This window comes from Eubalaena glacialis, chromosome 9, assembly GCF_028564815.1.
Source record: "Eubalaena glacialis isolate mEubGla1 chromosome 9, mEubGla1.1.hap2.+ XY, whole genome shotgun sequence".
Classification (NCBI taxonomy): Eukaryota; Metazoa; Chordata; class Mammalia; order Artiodactyla; family Balaenidae; genus Eubalaena; species Eubalaena glacialis.
In genome coordinates, this window is record NC_083724.1 from 108,426,143 (window position 1) to 108,448,715 (window position 22,573).

Sequence of the window (22,573 nt, forward strand, 5' to 3'; positions counted from 1 at the left end):
TATAATGGAGCAGGATGCTATGGGGTGTTCCCAGGACAGACCCCACCCCCATGACCTCTGCCTGTATCTTGTCTGTACAAAAACTTTAGCCAAAGAATTAATTTAATCAGAGAAGTGAGAAAATGCAGAAGCAAAGGAACACAGTCAAAGAAGACAAGATAATAACAGTTTAGCGATTAAACAAAGCCAAGGACATTTAGTTCCTCCTAATGGGCTATAGATAATATTCTGAGCCATACCCTTTGAGCTCTTTTGTAGATACTGAAACACCCACCAGGTGGAAAAAGTTAACTACATGATGACCAGACTATAGCCATGACACAAGCTGTTCCACCTTACACAATTCCAAGAACTGGCCTCGAGGAAATGGGAACAAATCCACCCTGGACCTGAAGATTAGTTGTACTTAAAACAATCAAGATGATGCTGCTCAAAATCAAAACTACAATGAGATATCATCTCACACTGGTCAGAATGGCCATCATCAAAAAATCTACAAACAATAAATGCTGGAGAGGGTGTGGAGAAAAGGGAACCCTCTTGCACTGTTGGTGGGAACGTAAATTGATACAGCCACTATGGAGAACAGTATGGAGGTTCCTTAAGAAACTAAAAATAGAACTGCCATACGACCCAGCAATCCCACTACTGGGCATATACCCTGAGAAAACCATAATTCAAAAAGAGTCATGTACCAAAATGTTCATTGTAGCTCTATTTACAAGAGCCAGGACATGGAAGCAACCTAAGTGTCCATCGACAGATGAATGGATAAAGAAGATGTTGCACATATATACAATGGAATATTACTCAGCCATAAAAAGAAACGAAATTGAGTTATTTGTAGTGAGGTGGATGGACTTAGAGTCTGTCATACAGAGTGAAGTAAGTCAGAAAGAGAAAAACAAATACCGTATGCTAACACATATATATGGAATCTAAAAAAAAAAAAAAAAAGGTCATGAAGAACCTAGTGGCAAGACGGGAATAAAGACACAGACCTACTAGAGAATGGACTTGAGGATACGGGGAGGGGGAAGGGTAAGCTGGGACAAAGTGAGAGAGTGGCATGGACATATATACACTACCAAATGTAAAATAGATAGCTAGTGGGAAGCAGCCGCATAGCACAGGGAGATCAGCTCGGTGCTTTGTGACCACCTAGAGGGGTGGGATAGGGAGGGCAGGAGGGAGGGAGACGCAAGAGGGAAGAGATATGGGGACATATGTATATGTATAACTGATTCACTTTGTTATAAAGCAGAAACTAACACACCATTGTAAAGCAATTATACTCCATAAAGATGTTTAAAAAAAATTTTTTTTAATTAAAATACAAAGGGGCTTCCCTGGTGGTGCAGTGGTTGAGAATCTGCCTGCCAAAGCAGGGGACACGGGTTCGAGCCCTGGTTTGGGAAGATCCCACATGCCGCGGAGCAACTAGACCCGTGAGCCACAACTACTGAGCCTGCATGTCTGGAGCCTGTGCTCCGCAACGGGAGAGGCCACGATGGTGAGAGGCCCGCGCACCGCGATGAAGAGTGGCCCCCGCTCGCCGCAACTAGAGAAAGCCCTCGCACAGAAACGAAGACCCAACACAGCCAAGAATAAATATAATTAAATAAATAAATTTATTTTAAAAATAAAATAAAAAATAAAAAGATGATGTTGCTCAGACCATTGCATGACCAATTTCAAGATGACTGTCAGAGCTGACTGTGCTGTTCTGAACATAGCCCCTGCCCCACTTGTGCACCCCTGAAATTCCCCTTTAAAATCTCTTGTCCCCTGATCAACAAGGGGGAGTTGGTCCTTTGGGACATGAGTCCACCTTCTCCCTGGGATTGCTGGCTCCTTCAATAAAGCTATCTTTCCTTTTACCCAGCACTTGTCTCTCAGTATTGGATTCTTGAGGGACGAGCCGCTGAACCTGAGTTTGGTAACAGAAGTAGTCTCATTTTACAGATGAAAAACCGAAGGCTGGAATTGGTGACAGAAGTTCATGCAAGCTCCATGAGGTCAGCAGTTTTGCCTCATGTTCACTGTTATGAACAGTGCTTGGCTCATATGGAAGGTGGGGAAGAGAGGGGAGGGAAACACCGGGCATCCTGTCTCCCTGTCCACTCTTCTCTCTACTGACCATCCGTCTTCATCAGGGTGGGCACCAACATGTGGCAGCTCTGTGCCAGGTGCTGTGGGAATGGCAATAACATGTCATGCTCAGAGTGGAGCTGGAAGGGTGGTGTTGGTGGCACCAGAGCCACATGCCGTGATTCCATCTAATTGGGGGCTCTTTGCTCTCCCACTCACAAAACTGCATCCTTCCCGACCCCTCTGCGTGCCCCTCCCCCAGCACCCCAGCCCACGTGGACCCCTCCCTTTTCTGACTCCTCCCGATTTCATCTGCTTGCCCAGTCAGTGCCTTGTGTGTGTCACCCCACTCTATCCCCCATGAGTTATACCCCATGCCGGTTTGCTGTTTGTGGGTGTGCATACACACCCATCTACCTCGTCTCTCCGGCAAGAGGGTAAGCATTTGCTGGGGATGGTGCTGTGTGCACAGGTCGTTGACGAATGCTTAATGGGTTGATGGATTGACGGGTGGACCAATAGAATCGGTGGGGTTTTCTAGAGGACATGAGTAGGACCCTAGGATGAGCTGACGGGGATACCAGTTCTGGGATTCTGGTTCTGCAAATGGGTGTTGGCTCCAATTTGATGCCTTAAACAGCCTTTGGCCCGTCCGGATGAGCAGTGCAGTTTTAAAGACCCCATACTCATTTCTGTTTCAGCTCAGGAAGTCCCCTGGGCTCACTTTCTCCATATATGTATACCCTTTCTGACGCCTCTCTGCCTGGTTATACCTCCCAGCACCTCTTCTCACAAAGCCCTCTTTGGCTTCAGATGGTGCACCTCACTTAGACCTGGGAATCCACTGGGATGAGGCCCCCAGTGGATGTTCTCATGGCTCCAAAAGCTGACACTTGGGGCAAGAGTATCAATGCCTCCTCATCCTGGAACCCAAGATTCAGGCAGGCTGGGACCCCAGACCCCCCATCCGCCGTGGTCTCAGGGTGGGAGAGCGAAGACCACCAGGAGAGAGTTCTTCAAAATCAGGAAACTGGAGAGGCAGCTGAGCCCTCAGAGCCCAGGGCCAAACTGAGAGGCCCTTGCAGGCCCCAGTCAGTAAACTCAAGGCCGGCTGGCCTTGGCCTTCTTTGTCAAAACAGGTCCGAGCAGAACGGGCTGGCCTGCCTCTTAGCAGGGAGGTGCTGTGAGTGCCCTTTCACTGGCAGATTTGTTCCGGTAAAACTAGGCCTGTCGTTCCGATCAGCTTCTGGGCCATGAGTCCCCAGGGAGCAGGGAGGGGGATGTCAAGGCACAAGAGAAGATGTCAGTTCCCATTGAGGTCTGATACCGTGAGCAGGGAGAGAGGCTGCCCGTGACATGCTCTGAACTCTGCCATCATCGCCTCTCTTCCCTCATCTGGGGTGGCAGGCAGCGGGGAGTGTGTGAAGCCAGCGGGCCAGGGCAGCCGGTCAGCTGCACACTGGCAGTGAGGTGTGGGCCATGTCCAAGGCTGCACCTCACAACAAAACCAGATGCGACCCAGGTGCTGTGTGCCAGGCACTGCACCAGGCTCTGTGGGTTACAGTGGAGAACAAGAGTGACCCAGGCCCTGGTTCAGGGAGCTCATGCTCTAGAACAGGCGATGGCGATTCTGCGTGATGAGTGCCTTACTGCAGAAGGACGGGGTGCTATGGGAGCCATGGGGAGAGGGCAGAGGGACGCAAGTTCCTAGGACAATGATGCTCCCAGACCGAGGGGGGCAGTTAGGCACTTAGCAACGTGGTATGGGGGCCACAGGTGTGAGCTTGGGAGTGGGACACACCTGGGTCTAAACTCTGGCTCTACATTTACTAGCTGTGTGACCTCGGGTGAGTAACTTAACTTCCCTGTGTCTCCGTTTCTTTCCGTAAAATGGAGATGGGAAAGATCAAAGTTCCTGTCCCATGGGTTGTTCTAAGAATCAAATGAGAAAATGAATATAGGGAAGCACTGGCAGAATCAGCTGTCAGTGGTATCAACTTTCACCTTTGTTCTTCTTGATAATACTGTTGTTATTGCTGATAAGCAATAAGAAGAAGAAGAATGACAGCTGTTGCTATTGTCATTGCTGTCACCATTGGCATCTGCAAAGTCTCCCAGCACCTACCTGGCTGCTGCAGGCCAGGGCAGCCTGGTCAGGGTAGTAGGAGGGAGGGAAGAGCATAGGCAAGTGGCCCTACTCTAGAGCGCTTGGAGCACCTGAGAAGTTACCTGGACGGGGCCTTTGGCACAAGAACAATATAGGACGCCAGATCAGAGTCCTGTCAGCCTCAGGGTGGTGATCTGGAATGACTTAAATCACTCCCACCCCTGATCACGATCAGTCTGGGAGACAGGGAGACACTGTCCCACAAGGGGTTCAGAGAGCCTAACTGTGGGAGAAGTAAGGGCACAGAGGCATGGTTCCATGAGGAATGGGCTTCCAGCCAGACTGACCTGGACAGAGGCAGTGGAAGTTTCCAGATACCAGCTCTGGACCACAGCCCTGCCAGGGACCATCCATTCTAAGGCTCTTAACCTGCTCCCTGTTTGGAGCAATTCCAAAATCTGATTAATGCCCTGGATCTTCTCTCTTAGAAAACTGCACATGCATTTCTATATGAAAATTCAGGGGTCGAAGGAGTCCCGTGAGGTCATAAACACTAGAATAAGAAGTGCTCCAAGTACAATCCATCAGCAGCCAGGGGATACCCACAAAAATGCCCACCTGTTGTGTCAGCAATGAGAATAGAAGTGCCTTGCTGGGTCACCGCCCGTCATGTCTCCTGCTGTTTTCTCAGGAGGGACACCAAGACAGCAGACATTGTCCAGAGGACCCTGAGATGCAAATGACTCCTTTGAGTTTGAGGATGTCCAAATGGCCCACAGCCCATGTTCATTCAGTGTTCTACCACCATTTATGGCACCTTGTCTGCGTGCCAGGCCTGTGAAAGACACTGCAAGGGATATGGGGTAAGACAAATCCTCAAGGATCTCATGACCCTGGAGGGGAGGCCAGCATGAACACAACTAACCCCAAGCCTTGGCACGGAATAACGGGGACTGCAGAGGGACAGGCAGAGTCTCTGGGAGAAGGGAATCATTCACTGGGGGACCCCAGCGGTGAGATAAGAGAAGACTCCCAGGAAGAGGCCTTGATTCCAAAAGGCAGAGAAAAGGTATTGTTGAAGGTAATACAGCAGAATGGCTAGAACTTCTACAGGATTTTGCAGAGACAGAGGATAATAACCACATTTTCTAATTTTTCTATTTGATGTTTTGACATCTTCTGGCCTCACTGACACTGGAGGGACTGTCCCTTCCACACTAGCTAATTCCTAGAGATAGCAAACCACCCAACCCAGGGCCCACACCCCCAAGCTCCTCCTTTATTAAGTTCTTACACTCCACTAGGGCCACTATCCCCCTGCCCTAATCACCCCAAGGCCAGGTACCAAACAACTAGGGACAACCCGTATGCCCCAGAGCCTGCTGAAATTATTCAACTACCCAATCCTAAACCTGCTTACCCTACTTTGCCTATTACTTCCTGCAGAAACCACATAAAGACTCTTGCCCATGTTTCCCCGCCCCCCTCTGCCTCCTGATAGACCCTGGTGCTTCCCTGTGTGGCCCCCCTGCATGGCTTGCCTCCTGTTTCTAGGGATCTGTGAGTATAAAAACTTATTCCCTCAGGACAGACATTTTTTGTGTCTGTGTGCCTTACCTCACCTGCTTCAAACAAATCCCAGGCATCTTTAATACATAGGGTTGCCTCCCCGAGGGGAGGGCAGGCTAGCGGAGCTTGACCCCTAGGAATCAGTGAATGATGGACAGACGCAGAGATTTTCTCATGGGACCAACTAAGTGAAGGAAGAGGACACTGTAAGAAAGACAAGCCTAGACCTGCCTACCTTTCAGGACACAGCCGAATAGTGCCCCAAACACCTACCGAAGACCTCTAGAAGCTGTGTGACTTCACAGAGTTTATGAACCTTCATATCAGAGAGAGCTCTAAAGAACAAGCCCTCTGGGTCTATTTAAAGACAGCCAAGAAGGACTAAAAGGTTCTACTTGGGAATCTTCCTAGGAGGAAACCCATCACTCCCTCTGTTCAAGGACTGGTCCCTTGACGCCCATGACGATACCTGTTGTTAACAGAACATGTGAGGTGGAATCCCACTGCACAGGGTGGGTGGTGGCCACCGGAGAATAGAAGAGCACACAGACCCGGTCCCTGGGGCCTGAGAAGAAGAGAGGGTTTTACCACTTTACCTGGCAGGAGGCCCGGGTGTGTTTTTCCTGAAATCCCTGCAGGCCCCAGTGAGAGACTGTGGGGAAGATGGGCAGAAGAAAGGGGGTGCTGGGTACATGCAGGGAGGTGGCGGGAGGGATTCAGTACCCACCAGAGCTGGACTCAACCCACAGGGGCTGCAGAGAGGGAAGAAAGGCCCTGTCACCCCAGCCATGCACAGCAGCCAAGACAGACTCAAAGCACAATCCCATGAGGTCAGCAGATGGAACCAAGAGAGCCTCAGGGCAAAGGCTGGAACACTGGGCCAGTCATGTTTCTCTGGGGTCAAAGCCGCAGCACGGTTCCCTCCCACTCGAGCCCCACAGCCAGGAAGCATGGGCCCTTTTGAGCTCTCCCACTGGAGGTCACAGGGGCACCTCTTCTAAGGCTCTCTTCATGTGTGGGGCTTGGACCAAAGACCTCCTGCTTCCAGCTGGTTCTGGTTCAACAGGGCCCACTGTTAGGGTTGGGGTGGGGCAGGGCTGGAGGCCCGGAGAGCTCTCAAGGGCCCTGAAGTTTGTTGGCCTTCACCCTGCTGCCAGCAACCTTGGCCTCACTCAGGCATCATTCTCGGACTCCCTTGTGGGGTTTCAAGCAACATGCTTTCCTCTATCATCAGCCAGAGGACACCCTCAAAAATGCTCACCTGTGGTCAATAATGAGACTAGCATTGCCTTGCTGGGTCCCTGACACCACGTCTCCCGCCACGACCTCGTTTTAGATTCCCCATAACCCCAGGAGGTATGTGCCTGGAGCTGCAGGGCTGTCCTACACCAGGCTCCAGGCCAAGCACTCCCTCACTATTTGCATCTTGCCTCTGTCTGAGTCCGTGCTGTCCCCAAACTCCTTCCTGCTTTGACCCCTACCTAACCCTAACCCTCCACCTCCAGCCCTCCAACCCCTAGTGCAAAGCCTCCCAAGCCAGACTGGACTTGTCTCAGTTGGGCTTTTTGGTCTCTTCCCAGCAGAGTACCATACATCTTATTTATATAGAACAACCTTTCTCTCCATCTCTGGTCCCAATTTTAATATTAATAGCATCCCCTTTCACCCTTAGAAACGCTCCGTTTTGGAAGATAAATGATACAGCCAGCCTCCCTCTCGGGCACCCTTCAGCTGCTCCCATTCACTCCCTGCCCACCGCGGTTCTGGAACCTCAGGCCTAGGTGGCACCCCTTCCTGGCCACGTGTGGCACTCCTGTCACACCCACCACACCAGGAGAATGGGATCCAGATGGCCAGCGTTAACCCGTTGAGCAAATGAGGACAATGAGATGGGAGAGAGAGCTATCTGCCCAAATCACTGGATGGTTAGCAGCAGAGCTCAGACTATACAAGGGCTCCATGCCAGGTTTTCCACTAAATAGCAAGCCATCTTCATGACCACAGCCCCTACCACATCTCAATTGCAGTCTGGGCTACCCACCTGGGACTTAACCTTTGCTGTCTGGCATTGTTCTGGAGTCGTTTCATGTATAATGGGTTGTTTTGTGCCAGACTATAAGTCACAGAGCCCAGGAACTGTGTCTTCTCCTTTTCTTGGCCTAGGTACAGAGGACACACTCAAGAAATACTTGCAGAATCAGCTCAAATGTTGCTGAGTCCTGGCTTTACCGGCCTCCCCCAGGTAACTGGGAAGCCTTGTTCAACACAGGTGTGATAGTGGTGGCCACTGGGGAGACTTCTCTCTAAACTGCCTTTCAGTTCTTTTGTCAGGTCCTGTCTAGGCTGCCTGGGCCAAGGCCATGGGTGGAGAGGACCCCTCCCTGCCCACCAAGAGACATTCCTCCAGGGAGATGGGCTTCACGGGCAGGAGCATGCAGCTACCTCAGAGAAAGGTGCTAGGCCTCCATTCCACGTAGGCAAGGTCCCAGATCCAGGCCAAGACTGGACCGCGGCTTTCAAATCTCAGAGTCAGGCCACTCTCCATCCTGGGCCCCACCCAGCTTTCCCTGCTTGATCCCCACTGGGTATGTGGTCTCGGAAACTCTCTTCCTTTCTCTGAGCCTCAGTCTCCTCATCTGTAAAATGAGAGGGGTGGACCAAACCAGCACTGCCTAATAGAAATATCATGTGAGATGCATATATAATTTAAAATTTTCTAGTAGTCATGTTGAAAAAGTAAAAAGAAATGTATGAAATTAATTTTAAGAATGTATATCATTACAAAACAGAAATAGACTCACAGACGTAGAAAACAAACATGGTTACCAAAGTGGGGTGGGGGAAAGGGATAAATTTGGAGTTTGGGATTAACAGACACACACTACTATACATAAAATAGATAACAAACAAGGACCTACTGTATAGCACAGGGAACTATACTCAATATCTTGTAATAACCTATAATGGAAGAGGATGTAAAAAAAGAATATATATATATTACATATATATATAAAACTGAATCACTTCACTGTATACCTGGAACTAACACAACATTGTAAGTCAACTATATTTTAATAAAAATTTTAAAAAGAATTTATATAATTGAATGCAACATACATAATACATTATCATTTCAACATGTAGTGAATATAAACAAATTTAATGAGATCATTTTACATTCTTTTTTTTCATACTAAGTTTGAAACCTGGTATGTATTTGACACCCACAGCACATGTGAATTCAGACCAGCCACATTTCAAGTGCTCAACGGCCACACGTGTCAAGTGGCCGCCATATTGGACAAGACAGGACTAGATGATCCTAAGGTCCCTTCTCGTTCAGATGACTTCTCATCTCACGATCATGCTTCTATGTGTACCTGACACCAGACCATCCATGACCAGCTCTGCCTACCTTCTCGCCAGAAGATGCAATGCCACCTCCTGCCCTGCCAAGCTCCCCAGACAGTGCTTCATCACCCAGGGCTGACCCTGGTACTCTCTGGATATGATATTTGGCATGCCTGTGCTTCCAAGCTGCCAGGGGTCTTGCTCCAGTGCCTGTCTCAGCCCAATGTGTGAGTTTTGGTTTCCAAGTCCAGGATTCCCCACCACCCAACTCAGAACTTCTCTTCTAAGACAGCCACTGGACCCATAAACCTCGGAAAGAGACCAAAGAAAGGGAGTTAGAAGCCCGCACACATGGCAGTCTTTCTCTCTAGCAACTCATGCCCAGCATGAGGCCAGCACTATGCCAAGTCTGGGGGCACCGAAAAAGCTAGATGATAGTCGTGTCTTCCCTTTAGAGCCTAACCCTGACATGCATGTGGTGAACAACAGAAGGATGACATAAAACAATACATACTAAGTGTTAGATTGGACCCTGCACCATCAGAAGCCGTATTAGTCGGGGTCTCAGCAAGAAACAGATGGAACACTCAAGTTGGATAATTGAGGAGAGGTTAATGAGAGTGCTGTTTTTAAAATACGTGGGAAGGGGTTAGGGAAAGCCACAAGGGATAATGTGCACCACCACCCCAGGCCCGAAGAGGCCGGGGAAGGAGACATTGAGAAGGCAGAGAGGACCACCATATGGGAAAGTCCACTTAACAAGAGCTACAGCAAAAAAAAAAAAAAAAAAAAAACAAGAGCGGTAGCAACCAGAGGCAACTCCATAGGGAATATGTACTCCCAGCTCACTCTCCTCCCGCCCTTGGATCTTCTGTTGGTTCATCCCATTGGCTAAACCCAACCTGAAGCCAAAGGGAAGGGAGTCCAGGTAGGTCAGCCTCCCAGCACAGGGCAGGATAGGGTAGAGGTGGAGAGACCAAGAGAGGACATCCAGCCCAGGGACCAGTATGCAAGCATCACAAGTGCTAAGTGCAAGGGAGGTCAGGGTGCTTGTGGGGTTAGGGCTGGTTCTGGGGGAGGTAGGACTAAGCATGGGTCCTGGCAGATGAATAGGCTTTGGGAAGATAAGGAAGGAGGACCCTTCAGCTTGGACAGCAGAGTTAAGGGCAGATGGCCTGAGCAAACTCAAACAGCGGGACGTGAGCTGGCCCTCAGGGATGGGGTGGCCCTGATAAACCTCTACAGGGACCTAAAAGTATTCCTTCCCTCACCAGTTACAAGATCACAAAATTCCAGTCTTCCTTCCTGGAAGGGTGGACTTGAATGAGGCCTTGTAAAGAGGGTAAGGCCTTGGAAGCTCAGAGAGAATGGATAAGAGTTGATGTTTGATACCTGCATGGTAAGGTCTGAGAGATGGCAAAGTAGGAGATGCACTTCATGGTCTAGTACAGAAGGGTAAATGGTTCCAATCTCTAGATATAGCCCAGGAGAATAAAGGTGTAATAGGAATCAGAGTAATAACTGTAATATTCCTGAGTTTGAGTACAGCACCTCGCATGATGTCTTCACATTGGATTGTCTTAACAGCGATAAGAAGGAACAGAAGGAAGTTGGGGAGAGAGATAACAAGCACAATGAATACCAAATATGTGCCAGATGCTGTATATAGCATCATACACTCCATATGTCCACAATCCCATTCTTCCCATTATACAGAGAAGAACACTAAGGATCAAAGGGGTTAAGGGATTTGTCCAAGGTTGGAGAGACATGAAGCAAAATGGGACCGAGACCCAACCTCTGATTCTACATCTCTATGGACTTTCCACACTCATAAAATAATGAGAGAACCATGCAAGCCAGCATCAAATGAGACCCCTCCCCCAACACATTGCTTTACAAGCTGTCAGAGCGCTGAGTGATTAAGACACCATTGTTCAGGACAGAATTGGGGCTGCTGACAATCAGTGGTGGAGCTCAGAGAATGGTAGCCTGAAAGATCGGATGAGAGGATGTCACAGGACAGATGCAGGACATGAGAGCTGAGATCTTTGTGCATCCAAGTCAGGTTTCCAGGGAGACCAAACTCCCTCTCCTGGGAGCTGTGATCCACTCTCTACCACAGGCAGTAACAGAGAGCCCCAGTGATGCTCAGCCTAGCGCTCACAATCCAAATGCCTGTCCCATGCAGTCAGACAGTCCAAAAACAAAATTGCAAGTGTACAGGAAGATATATTGGGTTTAAATTTAGAGTCTGTGTGTCCTGCCAGCCAACAGAGTGAATGATGAGTAAGCTCCAAGTTATTACCCCAGCTACCGTGGAGAGGGGCAGAGACATACGTGTTCTACCAAATTTCATTACAACATTTTTACCTTAGTTATAAAAAAAAAGAATGCTCGTTAGGACAGACCTTCCTATTTGTAACGTCTTTGGTTTGAAAATGCAGGTCATCATTTCTTATCTGGGCTGTGTCTGCAAGAGAAAAGCACCAGCTGGGAAAGTGTCAGCCAGTGTTCCTGGTGGATTCATGACTGAATTAGCAAATATGGCTTGTTTGAGCCAATCTGATTTGGTATTTAAATGGGGTTGGGGGTTGGTGATGGCAACAAGAGAAAAGAGAATAAATGGATCAAAGGACAGCTCCTACAAGACACTAAGAAAGGGCAGTCAAGTTGTAGCATTGGATGAGCTGGAGAAGGCATCCTCCACACCTCTGAATCATGCCCCATGCATATCAGAATCGCCTGGAGAGCCCTGAAATAGTACCAACACCTGGACCCCACCGATGAAGATTCCAATTTAGCGGTCTGAGATGAGGCTAGAAATTAATAGGTTTTTTTCTCCTTTTTTTTTAATCCAAGTATAGTTGACGTACAATATTATATGTTACAGGTGTACAATATTATATGTTACAGGTATACAATATAGTGATTCACAATTTTTAAATGTTATACTCCATTTATAGTCATTATAAAATATTGACTATATTCCCTGTGCTGTACAATATATTCTTGTAGCTTATTTCATACCTAATAGTTTGCACGTCTTAATCCCTTACCCCTATATTGCCCCTCCCTCCTTCCCTCTCCCCACTGGTAACTGCTGGTTTGTTCTCTGTATGTGTGAGTCTGCTTCTTTTTTGTTACATTCACTAGTTTGCTGTATTTTTAAGATTCCACATATAAGTGATATCATACAATATTTGTCTTTCTCCGTCTGACTTATTTCACTTAGCATAATATCCTCCAATTCCATCCATGTTGTTGCAAATGGCAAAATTTCATTCTTTTTTATGGCTGGGTGGCATTCCATTGTATACATTATACCATAGTTTCTTTATCCATTCGTCTGTTGATGGACACTTAGGATGCCTCCATATCTTGACAATTGTAATTAATGCTGCTATGAGCATTGGGGTGCATATATCTTTTCGAATTAGTGTTTTCGGGTTTTTTTCAGATATATTCCCAGCAGTGGAATTGCTGGGTCATAAGGTAGTTCTATTTTTAATTTTTTGAGAAATGTCCATGCTGTTTTCCACAGTGTTTGCACCAATTTACTTTCCCACCAACAGCGTACGAGGGTTTCCTTTTTTTCCACATCCTCACCAACATTTGTTCTTTGTGGCCTTTTTGATGATAGCCATTCTGACAGGTGTGAGGTGATATCTCTTTGTGGTTTTTATTTGCATTTCCCTGATGATTAGTGATGCTGAGCATCTTTTCATGTGCCTGGAAATTAATACTTTTTAAAAGTACTTCAAGTGCAACCAGAGTTGAAAAACACTGATGTAAATCCAATTCCACCTTCTCTGAAGCCCTGCCTCCTTTTCCTTTCCTCTCTACACCCAGTTTCTGGGGCCACCCATCAACAGGAGGCAGTATGCGATAAAGCAGCCCCCAGGATCACTGCTCTGAGTGGTAGGGTGACGAACTGTCCCAGTTATAAAACTGGAAGTCCAGCATCCTGGGAAAGCCCTCAGTGCCAGCAAACTTGGAGGTTGGTCACCCTACTTCCAGGGTTGCCAGCCCACCTGACCCCAACATCTGCCCACTCACCTACCCAGAGCGGGGAGCTGCCTTCCTCCTTGAACTTCCCTGTTCACCCAAGGCCTCACAGACCTTCAGGAGGACACCAGGGCCCACCAGTCACCGTCTGGCGTCCAGTTCTGGTCCTGGACCCCGGGAGCTGCCCAGCCCTCCTGCTGCCCAGCCTGGGGTGCCCCACACATTTGAGAAGGGACAGGAGTACGCTGAAGCCATCTGGTTGACAGCTCCCAGGTTGATTTGCCCCATATCCGAAATTGCACTGTTGGTGCTAACGTGTTCCTTCCTGTGGTTCTGGGGCTCTAAATCCAGAAGCCATTTACTAAGCAATGTTCATATTTATTTGTGAAATTATATGAACTTTTATAGCACACTTACAAAGATGAATAAATCCCTGCTCTCGTGGCCCAATTTGTTGTTCTAACCTGACAATTTTGTGTCATACTCACCTTTCTTTCAGCTGGTTATGGCCAAGGCTGTTAGGGATTTATTAGAAGCATTTTATAATGTGCTTTACAAATGTTGTTTGAGGCTGTGGCTTTGTTTTTAGGAAAGAGAGGGAGGGATGGAGGAATGGGGGTAGAGAGAGGAGAGCAGGTAACTTGGTGCATCTGGAAACATCATCCAGGGATGAGTTTAATGGGAACTTTCCTTCCACCCCCACTCCCAGCCCCCATCCCTGTTCACCCACCACTTGAAAAACCTTGATCTCTCACTTCTTCAATATTACTGATCTTCAGAGATGGGGAAAAAAAAAAAACACACAGACATCAAGGAGATTTTAAGATAAGACGGGGGATGACGGGACCTCCTTTATAGCTGCTGAAATATCAGAAAGCTTTGCTAGAAGTGACCTTTCCGCCCTCCAGCTCTCTCTTCCAAAGAAGGGAAAGGAGAAAGCAGATGGGAAGCCACTTTTGCCGTAATCTTCCAAGCCCTTTCTGAGGGCTGGAAATGGCTCCCCTGGTGACCTGCTCATCCTTTCCTAGGGAGACTTTTGCTGAAGATGGTCTGGGGAACTTAAATGGCAAGTCCCAGATCCACTTGATAAATTACTTACTGAGAGTCTTGAGCTGAGAAGCCAAGATGGGCAAATCATGGTTGGCAGCTTCAGGGAGCTCACTTGTGAGCAAGAAAAGGGTGTCTGCAAGCTTCTTACAGTTTCATGTGCCGGTGCTTTCATGGAGACATTCGCAACAATCTCCAGGAACAAAAGAGGGAACGACAGTTTTGCAGGTCACTGGGAATCAGAAGGGCTTCATGCACCTTTGAGCTAGGTCTTCAAGAAAAATAAAGCTTTCTAGGGAAGGACAGGCTTTCCATCAGAGACTGCCACGTGCAGATGGCAGTACAAAGGCTTGGAGGTCATCATTCTTTCACTACCAGGGGCTTTCCTGGGGCTGGAAGACCAAGGCAAGCAAGGCAGGTAAGGGCTAGAGTCCAGGGGCATTTCCCTGGGACCCGGAGTCACCCAGGCAAAGACCCAAGCTGACACAGTGAGTCCAAAGATTCATCTGAGGAGAAGAAATGGGCTCATCATAGCTGCACAGTGGCTCAAAACATGACTGCAAAAATGGCCAGGAGCCAAATGGCCATGGTAAGGAGTATATACTTTATTCCAAGTGAAAAAGGAGGTGTCTCAGTTTGCGTTTTTCAAAGATCCTTGGCCCAGTGCCAGCAAGCACCGTCAGCACCCAGACCATTCTTTCTAGTACAACTCTCCAACCAAAGGACTCCAGGACACCTGGAGAAATGGCTGATTCTCAGGTAGGGTCAGGGAACATAGCAGATGAGCCCACAGCAACTTGGAGAGACAGAACGGAAGAATGTGCTCAAAAAACAAAGAGATGGGGGCATGTCAAATGGACATAGGAGTCAACCTGAAGGAGGTCCCAAAGGCCAAAGCTGGAACAATTTGAGCCCCAAATAAATAACATAGTGTTGGATTATAATGCAAAGCATGAAATAAATGCCCATGACTCCATACTGACATACATAAAAGATGACTTAATAAAGGAATGAGTGAATGAATAAAGGAATGAATGGGGGCGAAGAGACAAGTCTCCCATACAGAACTCTAAATCATTTATGTTGATAATCTCTCCTCCAGGAGATGCAGTTTAATTCCCTTCTCCCCTGCCCCTTGAATGTGGGCTGCTCTTGGTGACTCCCTTCCAAAGAGTTGAATACAGAAAGTGAGGAGAAAAAAGTAAGTGTCCAGTGGACAAACCTGGCAAACAGTGCCTCAGGCAGGTGACCAGGGTCAACATCTACAGTGACACATCACATTGCTAGCATGTACCCTTGATGGGAAGGGCACTTCACCTCTGTGGTCTTCCTCCCCAAAACCATGGCTCCAGCCTAAACACGAGGAAAACATCAGATAAACCCAAATTGAGGGGCCTTTGACAAAATACTTGACCGACACTCCTCAAAACTAGCAAAGTCACCAAAAACAAGGAAAGTCTGAGAAACAGTCACAGCAGGGAGGAACCCAAGGAGACATGATAACTAAATGTAAAGTGGGATCTGAATGGGATCCTGGACCAGAAAAAGAATAGTAGGGAAAACTAGAGAGAGCTGAACAAAGTGTGGAGTTTAGTTAATAGCAAGGTACCAAGGTTGCTTCCTTAGTTGTGACAAAATGCACCATAGTAATGTAAGATGTTGGCAATAGGGGAAACTGGGTGGGGGTGGATGGGAACTCTCTGAGTTATCTTTGCAACTTTTCTCTAAATCTAAAACTATTGTAAATTTTTAAATTTTTTTTAAAAAGACCCTTGCACTGCTGTGTGCAGATAAAGTTGTGGGGGACAAGGGTGGAGGCAAAGAGAACAGCTATGAGGGCTGAGGTAACAGTGTGGCTGGGGACAGGTGGGCAGCTGTGAGGCATCAGCGACAGGACTCGCTGACGGACCAGGTGTGAAGAGTGGGGCCAAGAGGGGATTGAGGATAATTACTGTTGTTTGGCTTAACTGACCAGGGGAGGAACAGGTCAGAGGGTATGAGGAGGAAACCGGAATCCAACTCGAGGCTTATTAGGTTTGAGATGCTTGCTAAACACCCAAGTAGAGGTGTCAAATAGCATGTGGATGGACAGATCTAGAACTCGGGGAGAGGGTGGGGCTGAAGATATAGGGATCGGCCAGCATCCAATTGGTATTTAAACTGATAAAAGATGATTCATGCTTCCATCAAATATTGTCTGAGCACCTACTGTTTGCCAGGCACTATTCCAGGCACTGGAGATAAGCAATGAGCAAAGCAAGCAAAGAGGATGCGGCAGCTCACAGATGAAGAGAGAGAGGCTCCAGGGTCAGGCTGCAGTGAGAGCTACGAAAAGAACCAACTAGGAGAGAAATGGGAGCTGTGAACCTAGATGGGGTGGGGGTGGGGGCACTTGAACAACAAGTGGACACATGAACCACATGGTTACCTGGAGGAAGAAGATTCTGGGCAGAGGAAACAGCCAATGCAAAGGCCCTGACATGAGGAAGGTGATTAAAACGGGAGCTGTGAGCGTAGGCAGGGAGAAACTGATGATCAAGAAGAAGCCACCCAGAGCACCCAAGGGGACACCAGCCTTTGAGGGGAGCAGGGGCCTCCTCTGCACTGGCCAGAGGGAAGGCAGAGCCATGCGTGCAGAGGCCAGCAGCCTCACAGATTTGGTGGTGGGAAGCAGTGAAAATTCCTGGGCCAAGAGAGGATGATATTTGCTTAAGAAGATAAAGTGTGGGCCCTTTAGAAGGAAGAGTGGAGGACGGATGGAGGCCATGATTCAAGAGAGAGATAATTAGGTCCTGAATTGGAGGCTGCAGGGGATGTATGAGTTTCCTACAGCTGCTGTAACAAATGATCACAAACTTCATGCTTAAAACAGCACACATTTATCTTACAGTTCTAGGGTCAGACATCCGAAATAGGTCTCCCTAGGCTGAAATCAAGGGACCTGCAGAGCTGTGTTCCTTCCAGAAGCTGTAGGGGAGAAACCATTTCCTTGCCCTTTCCAGCTTCTAGATGCTGCCCACATTCCCTGCTCCTGGCCCCTCCATCTTCAAAACCAGCAGCAGAGTGTCTTCCAATCTCTCTCTGATCCTCTCCTACCTTCTTCTTCCACATTTAAAGAGCTCCTGAGTTTAGGCCCACCCACATAATCCAGGACCATCTCAGCTGATTAGCAACCTTAATTCTACCTGCAACCCTAATCCCCCCTTGCCATGTAAACAATGTATTCACAGGGTCTGTAAATCAGGACCTGGACAGCTTTGGTGGGTCATTATTCTAGTACCACAGAGGTGTATCAGAAGCCTGTGCAGGGAAGTACAATTAAGTGGCTCTAGCAAGGTTTAGCAAGGAGGGTGAATGCCAGCATGGTGGTAAGGAGCGGGCATTCAGGACTCAGACAGATGTGGGTGCACAGCCCATCTCTGCAGCCTATCAGTGAGTAGGCCATGGGCGTGTTTTTGTTGTTGCTGGCAACTGACCCAGTGGGGCAAGTGGGATGAATGGAAAGGAAGCCAAACACAAGTGGGGACTGGCTGGACAGAAAATGCTGGAAGGCACTGGAGGAGGAGCCAATAGGGAAAGGGTAGGCAGAAAATAAGTGGAATTTCCCACAGGTTGGGTCTGGGGTATCCAGGGCCACCAGGCAGTGCTGTGGGGTCACTTTGGGTGGGTTACTCTGAGCTGTACTCTCTTTCTCTTGGAGCCCTGCCTTATAGGATAATGAAGAGTAAATGCAATGGCCCTGGTTGTCACAGAGCACAGTGCCTCGTACACTAATAAATATCCATCATGTGCAGTGTTATCCAGGAAGCCACTCACTGCGAAGCACAGGAAAGGGTCTCAACTAGAGATGGGGGACTTGGGGAAGCATGAGGTGCTCTCCACGGGGACCAGCAGGGCCATCAGCGTGGGCAGAGCCAGGGCCATCGGGAACCTTCCAGGGGCCACCTCCTCCAGGAAGCCAGGTGGGTAAAGTGCCCCTTCTTGGTGTCCACACTGCCAGGAAGCATGAGCCCTCTGGACAATTCCAAGGCACTGGCACTGTCTGCTGCTCCATCTTTCCCAGAACGCTACTCCATCTTTCCCAGAACCCGTGGGAAGGGCAGGAATTAGCAGCAGCCTTGGGGTTTCATAAGATAGTGAGATGCTTCCAATCAGATAGAGGAAGCTCTGGTTTTTTTCTGCAGGTCAGTGGTTTTTAATAATTCTCTACAGACTTAAGCACCCAAGAAAACTCCTCAAGGGCAAACACTGCGCCTCCTTCATCTCTGTGTACCAAGAACCTGGGGCTGGGATGCGTTATTAGTTCAAAGGGAGGGAGGGGGAGAGACAGGGAGGCAAGGGGAGAGGCAGGGAAGAGGGAAGGGGGGAGGGGGAAAGAAGGAAAGGAGGGAGAAAGGAGGGAAGGAAGGGAGAGAGGGAGGGAGGGAGATGGGAAGGGAACGAATGAATGAGGGAAAATATTGGGTGGGTTTTTCTGACCCTGAAGGTCAGAAAAGCATTTCATGTCTCCCTGACTGTTTAAATAGACTGCTGAGTGTCTGGTACCTCTGGTTGTTTTCATTAAAGGGGTCCCAAGAGTTAAGTTCCCCACCAGGCAACCAGGCCAGCCTTGCACATGCTCCTACATGGAAGTCTCCAAACTCTGAGAGCAGAGACCAGGCCCCCCACAGAAGCCACAGGAAATTCCTCTGCCACTTTCCCACCTGCACCAGTGCCATCCCCCAAGGTCAGCCTGCAGCCATGGCCCATCTGGGCCCTGGAAGGAGCCTGGAGCTTCCACTGTCCACCACGGTTTATTCTCTTTGTGTATTTATATTGGGTTTATCATTATTATCATTACAGCAATTTTTAATTTCCTCATCCTCTCTTTGGAAATGACGCCACAGGGAAATAGTTTTACTTTAATCAGATAGTTGGGTCTGTGGAGAACCGGAACAAGCCACTGAACCATCGCAAAGATGGATCATCCCTCAACCTGATTGGAAGAGTCCCACCACCTCCCATATCCCTGAGGCTGTCCCTGGCCTTCCCCAAATGTACTGTCACAAAGTTGCCAGTCACAAACAGGACTATGTTCCAGGCCTTTCTAAAGAGCCTCCACATCAATTCCCAGAATCGCCCTTGCTCAAATCCCATGATGCAAAGGAGGCAAATGCTCTGAGCCCCATTTAACAGATGAGGAAACTGAGGCATCAGGTGAAGCCTCTGCTTCCCAGGGCTATGCCTGGGGAAATACTCTGTCTCTCCTCCTGCACTCCCACACGCTCTGACTCCTCCCCCTCTCTGGTCTCCCCACACAAAGAGGCTCCCAGGAACCTCAATTCCTACTCTGGGAAGCCCTAACCTGGTGACCCCAGACCTTTTGAAAAATACAAACAGAAATGGGTGTGCAAACAGGACTCTCCAAATAAACTAAAAAGGGCTAAGAACCGTCATCCCATCCCCTACTCAGACATTGTGACATCAGCCCAAAGGGACAATCACAGTCAGCCATCCCCAGTGTGACAAGCACCACCAAGACTCCAGGCAGGGCTTCTTTGGGGATCATGAAGCAGGACCTTCCCTGGTGGTAGTTGTAGTAAAACTTACCTGTGGGATTTTAATTCATGGAGATGACTGAGTGACGACATGGAAAGATTTTATTGTTACAATTCCTCCAGAGATGAGAGGCCTGACACACCAGGCAGGGCCACATGGGGAAGCACCAGGGTCAGTCAGGAGGCAGAAGCGGGAGTGACGGGAAAGCACAGGATACAGTCCCCACTGTGTATTTCATGGATAAGGCAAGGCAGGCCAGGGGTAACTGCTGAGGACTGGCTACCCTGAATAATGTCAGCATGTGCTGGTCTCTAGTTGTCTAGTACCTGGCCCTGGGGTGACTGAGGACAGGGGAATATTGGCTCAGTGGGTGAAAACTAGAGATAAAAGAGGTGCCTGGGGTATGAACTCAGGCTCGGTTGGTTTGTCTTTGAAAGTCATGTTCATAGGCACGTGGTTTTATTATCTCTAGGAATCAGCCAGCCCTGGGAGGGGCAGTCTCCCCCCAGCCAGAAGGGTGCTCAAGATGTCAGACCATCATAAAATACGGAAAATTAAAAACATGATTAATATAGCAGTGGGGGGAGGAGTGGGATACAGGAAAGTCCCGATACCCGTGTGCCCTCACAACCTCCACAAACACACAAAGCAAACCTTCACGCTGGGTTCCAGCTGTCTGGCCAGGGGTGCTCCATCTTCCACCCTGTCCCCCAAGCAGAAAGCTGCGCTTTCCACATTACTTTTCCTTCCCAGGCCTCTCTTTTATTATCACTTTACCTCGATTTCACCCAGATTCATGTGGGGGAGGCAAAGGGGACACACAGAACAGGATATAGGGAGACGTATGCATTGAGCCCTGCCTTCCCCGTTGCACCTTCCAAAAGGCAGAAGGCCCCAGTAAAGAGTGTCACCCCCACCCCATCCACTCCGAGACCCTATGTGTGCTGGAGGACACACACAGTCTGGGTGGTGGGGCTGTCTCTGCCCCAGCTTGTCACTGTCTCCCCCCACAGAAGCCCCACGACGTTCAGGAGACACAGTGGTGAGCCAGCTCCCAGGTCTGGCCCACTACATCCGGCACCTCCTGCTCAGCCACCTGGGTGGGCAGGGTGGGAACAACCACGTGCATGCCAGGAGACAGCCAGCCCGGCTTCCCTGAGAGCTGCAGCCACTTACACACACTCTGTGGCTCCAGGGGTCCCAGAGGCCCTGCTGCCTGCATGCCTTTGTCTCCCCACTCCCTGGCAGCTAATGCATGAAATCCACCCTTAACTCTTTCTTTTAGCATCAGGTTTTGTTCAAATACCCATCTCCCTGTATCCTTGATGAAACAAGTTTCCTTTGTTTATGTTGAGAAGGTGTTGACTTCAAAGTAAAGCAAACTGGGGTTCAAATCTCATCTCCACAATTCCTTAGCAGGTTACTACATCTCTCTGAGCCTCAACTTCCTCACCTGTACAATGGGAATCATAAGATCTACCTTGTAGGATTGTTGGCCATCAAACGAGACAGCATATGACAGCTTGACACAGAGCAGATATCTCAAAAGAAGGTAATGGCAGCCTTTATGTTCCTAAGTCCATTGAAGCACAGGTGCTGAGGGCCTCTGGGGTAGGGGGAGAGCATGGCCGGATCCCTCAGGACAGCAAGGGCTGCCCATGGGGCAAAAGACCTGGATGGGAAGGCTGGGGGCCATGTTCATTTCCCAGTTTGGCTGAAGGTGCTCCCACTTCTGGTTTCATCCAAGGATAGCTGCCCCCAGCGGGCTGGCCAGCTCATGCGCTCTGGTTGACCCTCCAATAATACAGCTGGCCCAGACCCCAGAGGGAGCCCCGAACACTGGCCAACCATCCTGGCATCTGGACCAAGGGTGCATCGTGCTTGTGTGCAGCACCATCCAATAGGGTAATAATTAATCATCGTCTTTGGCTGGCGGGTCGCACATCAGTAATGCAGAATGGATGACATAATTGTCCAGTGTGCCTAATTACAGACTACAGCGAGGACAATAAGATTAATTAACCTGGAAAACACTGAACACAAAGGGATGTGTGGGGAGCCCGAGGAGGGGCACTACTGGCCTGTGTCACCAACAAAGAGCCTCTTCGAGGTGGGCTGCGGTGGCTCTTGCTCGTATAGGGATGACACACTGCTCGGTGGGTCCCTGGAGAAGGAGTTCTGGCCTCCTGGCTGAAAACACCAGTTGCTCGGGGGTCCCTGAGGTGGAGGCTGTCTCGTAAAGGATCCCGTGGAAGTGGCAGCAGAACTGGAGACCTGCTCAGAAATGACATCACTTTGTGTCACCAGCATCGTTCTTGGTGCCTCCACCAAGGCCAGAGACATGGGGCCATGCTCCACCTCTTGGCGATGAAAGAGCCAGCTGCCTGGTGAACACAGTTAAATCCCCGTGCAGGCTCCAGAATGAAGCTCTTCCCCTAGCCCCTCACGGCAAACGCTCCAGCTGGGCGGCAGGCACTGTCGTGGCACCAGCTGGGTGGCAGGCACTGTCGTGGCACCATGACCTGCTCTTGGCTGGTCACACAGGACCCTTTCAAGAGCACAGCTTTTAGCCCGGCCATCCGGCACCTCCTCCCTCTTCCAATGTCTTCATCACTCTAGTCTCCCCAGCAAACAGGCAACACAGAGGACCAGAAGTCGAGAGGGGTGCTGTGCTGCGCAGTCGCTTGGCTTCCGTCTCCTTCAGGGCTGTCCCACAGGTCCTCCTCAGCATCCTCCGCAGGAAGCCTCCCTCCGGCCAAGGGCAGCTTTCTCACAACTGCTCTGAGTATGCCCCGCTGCCCCAGCACACGTCCCATGCCACCTAGAGATGTCACTCAACCACTTCCTGTGTGTCAGCCACAT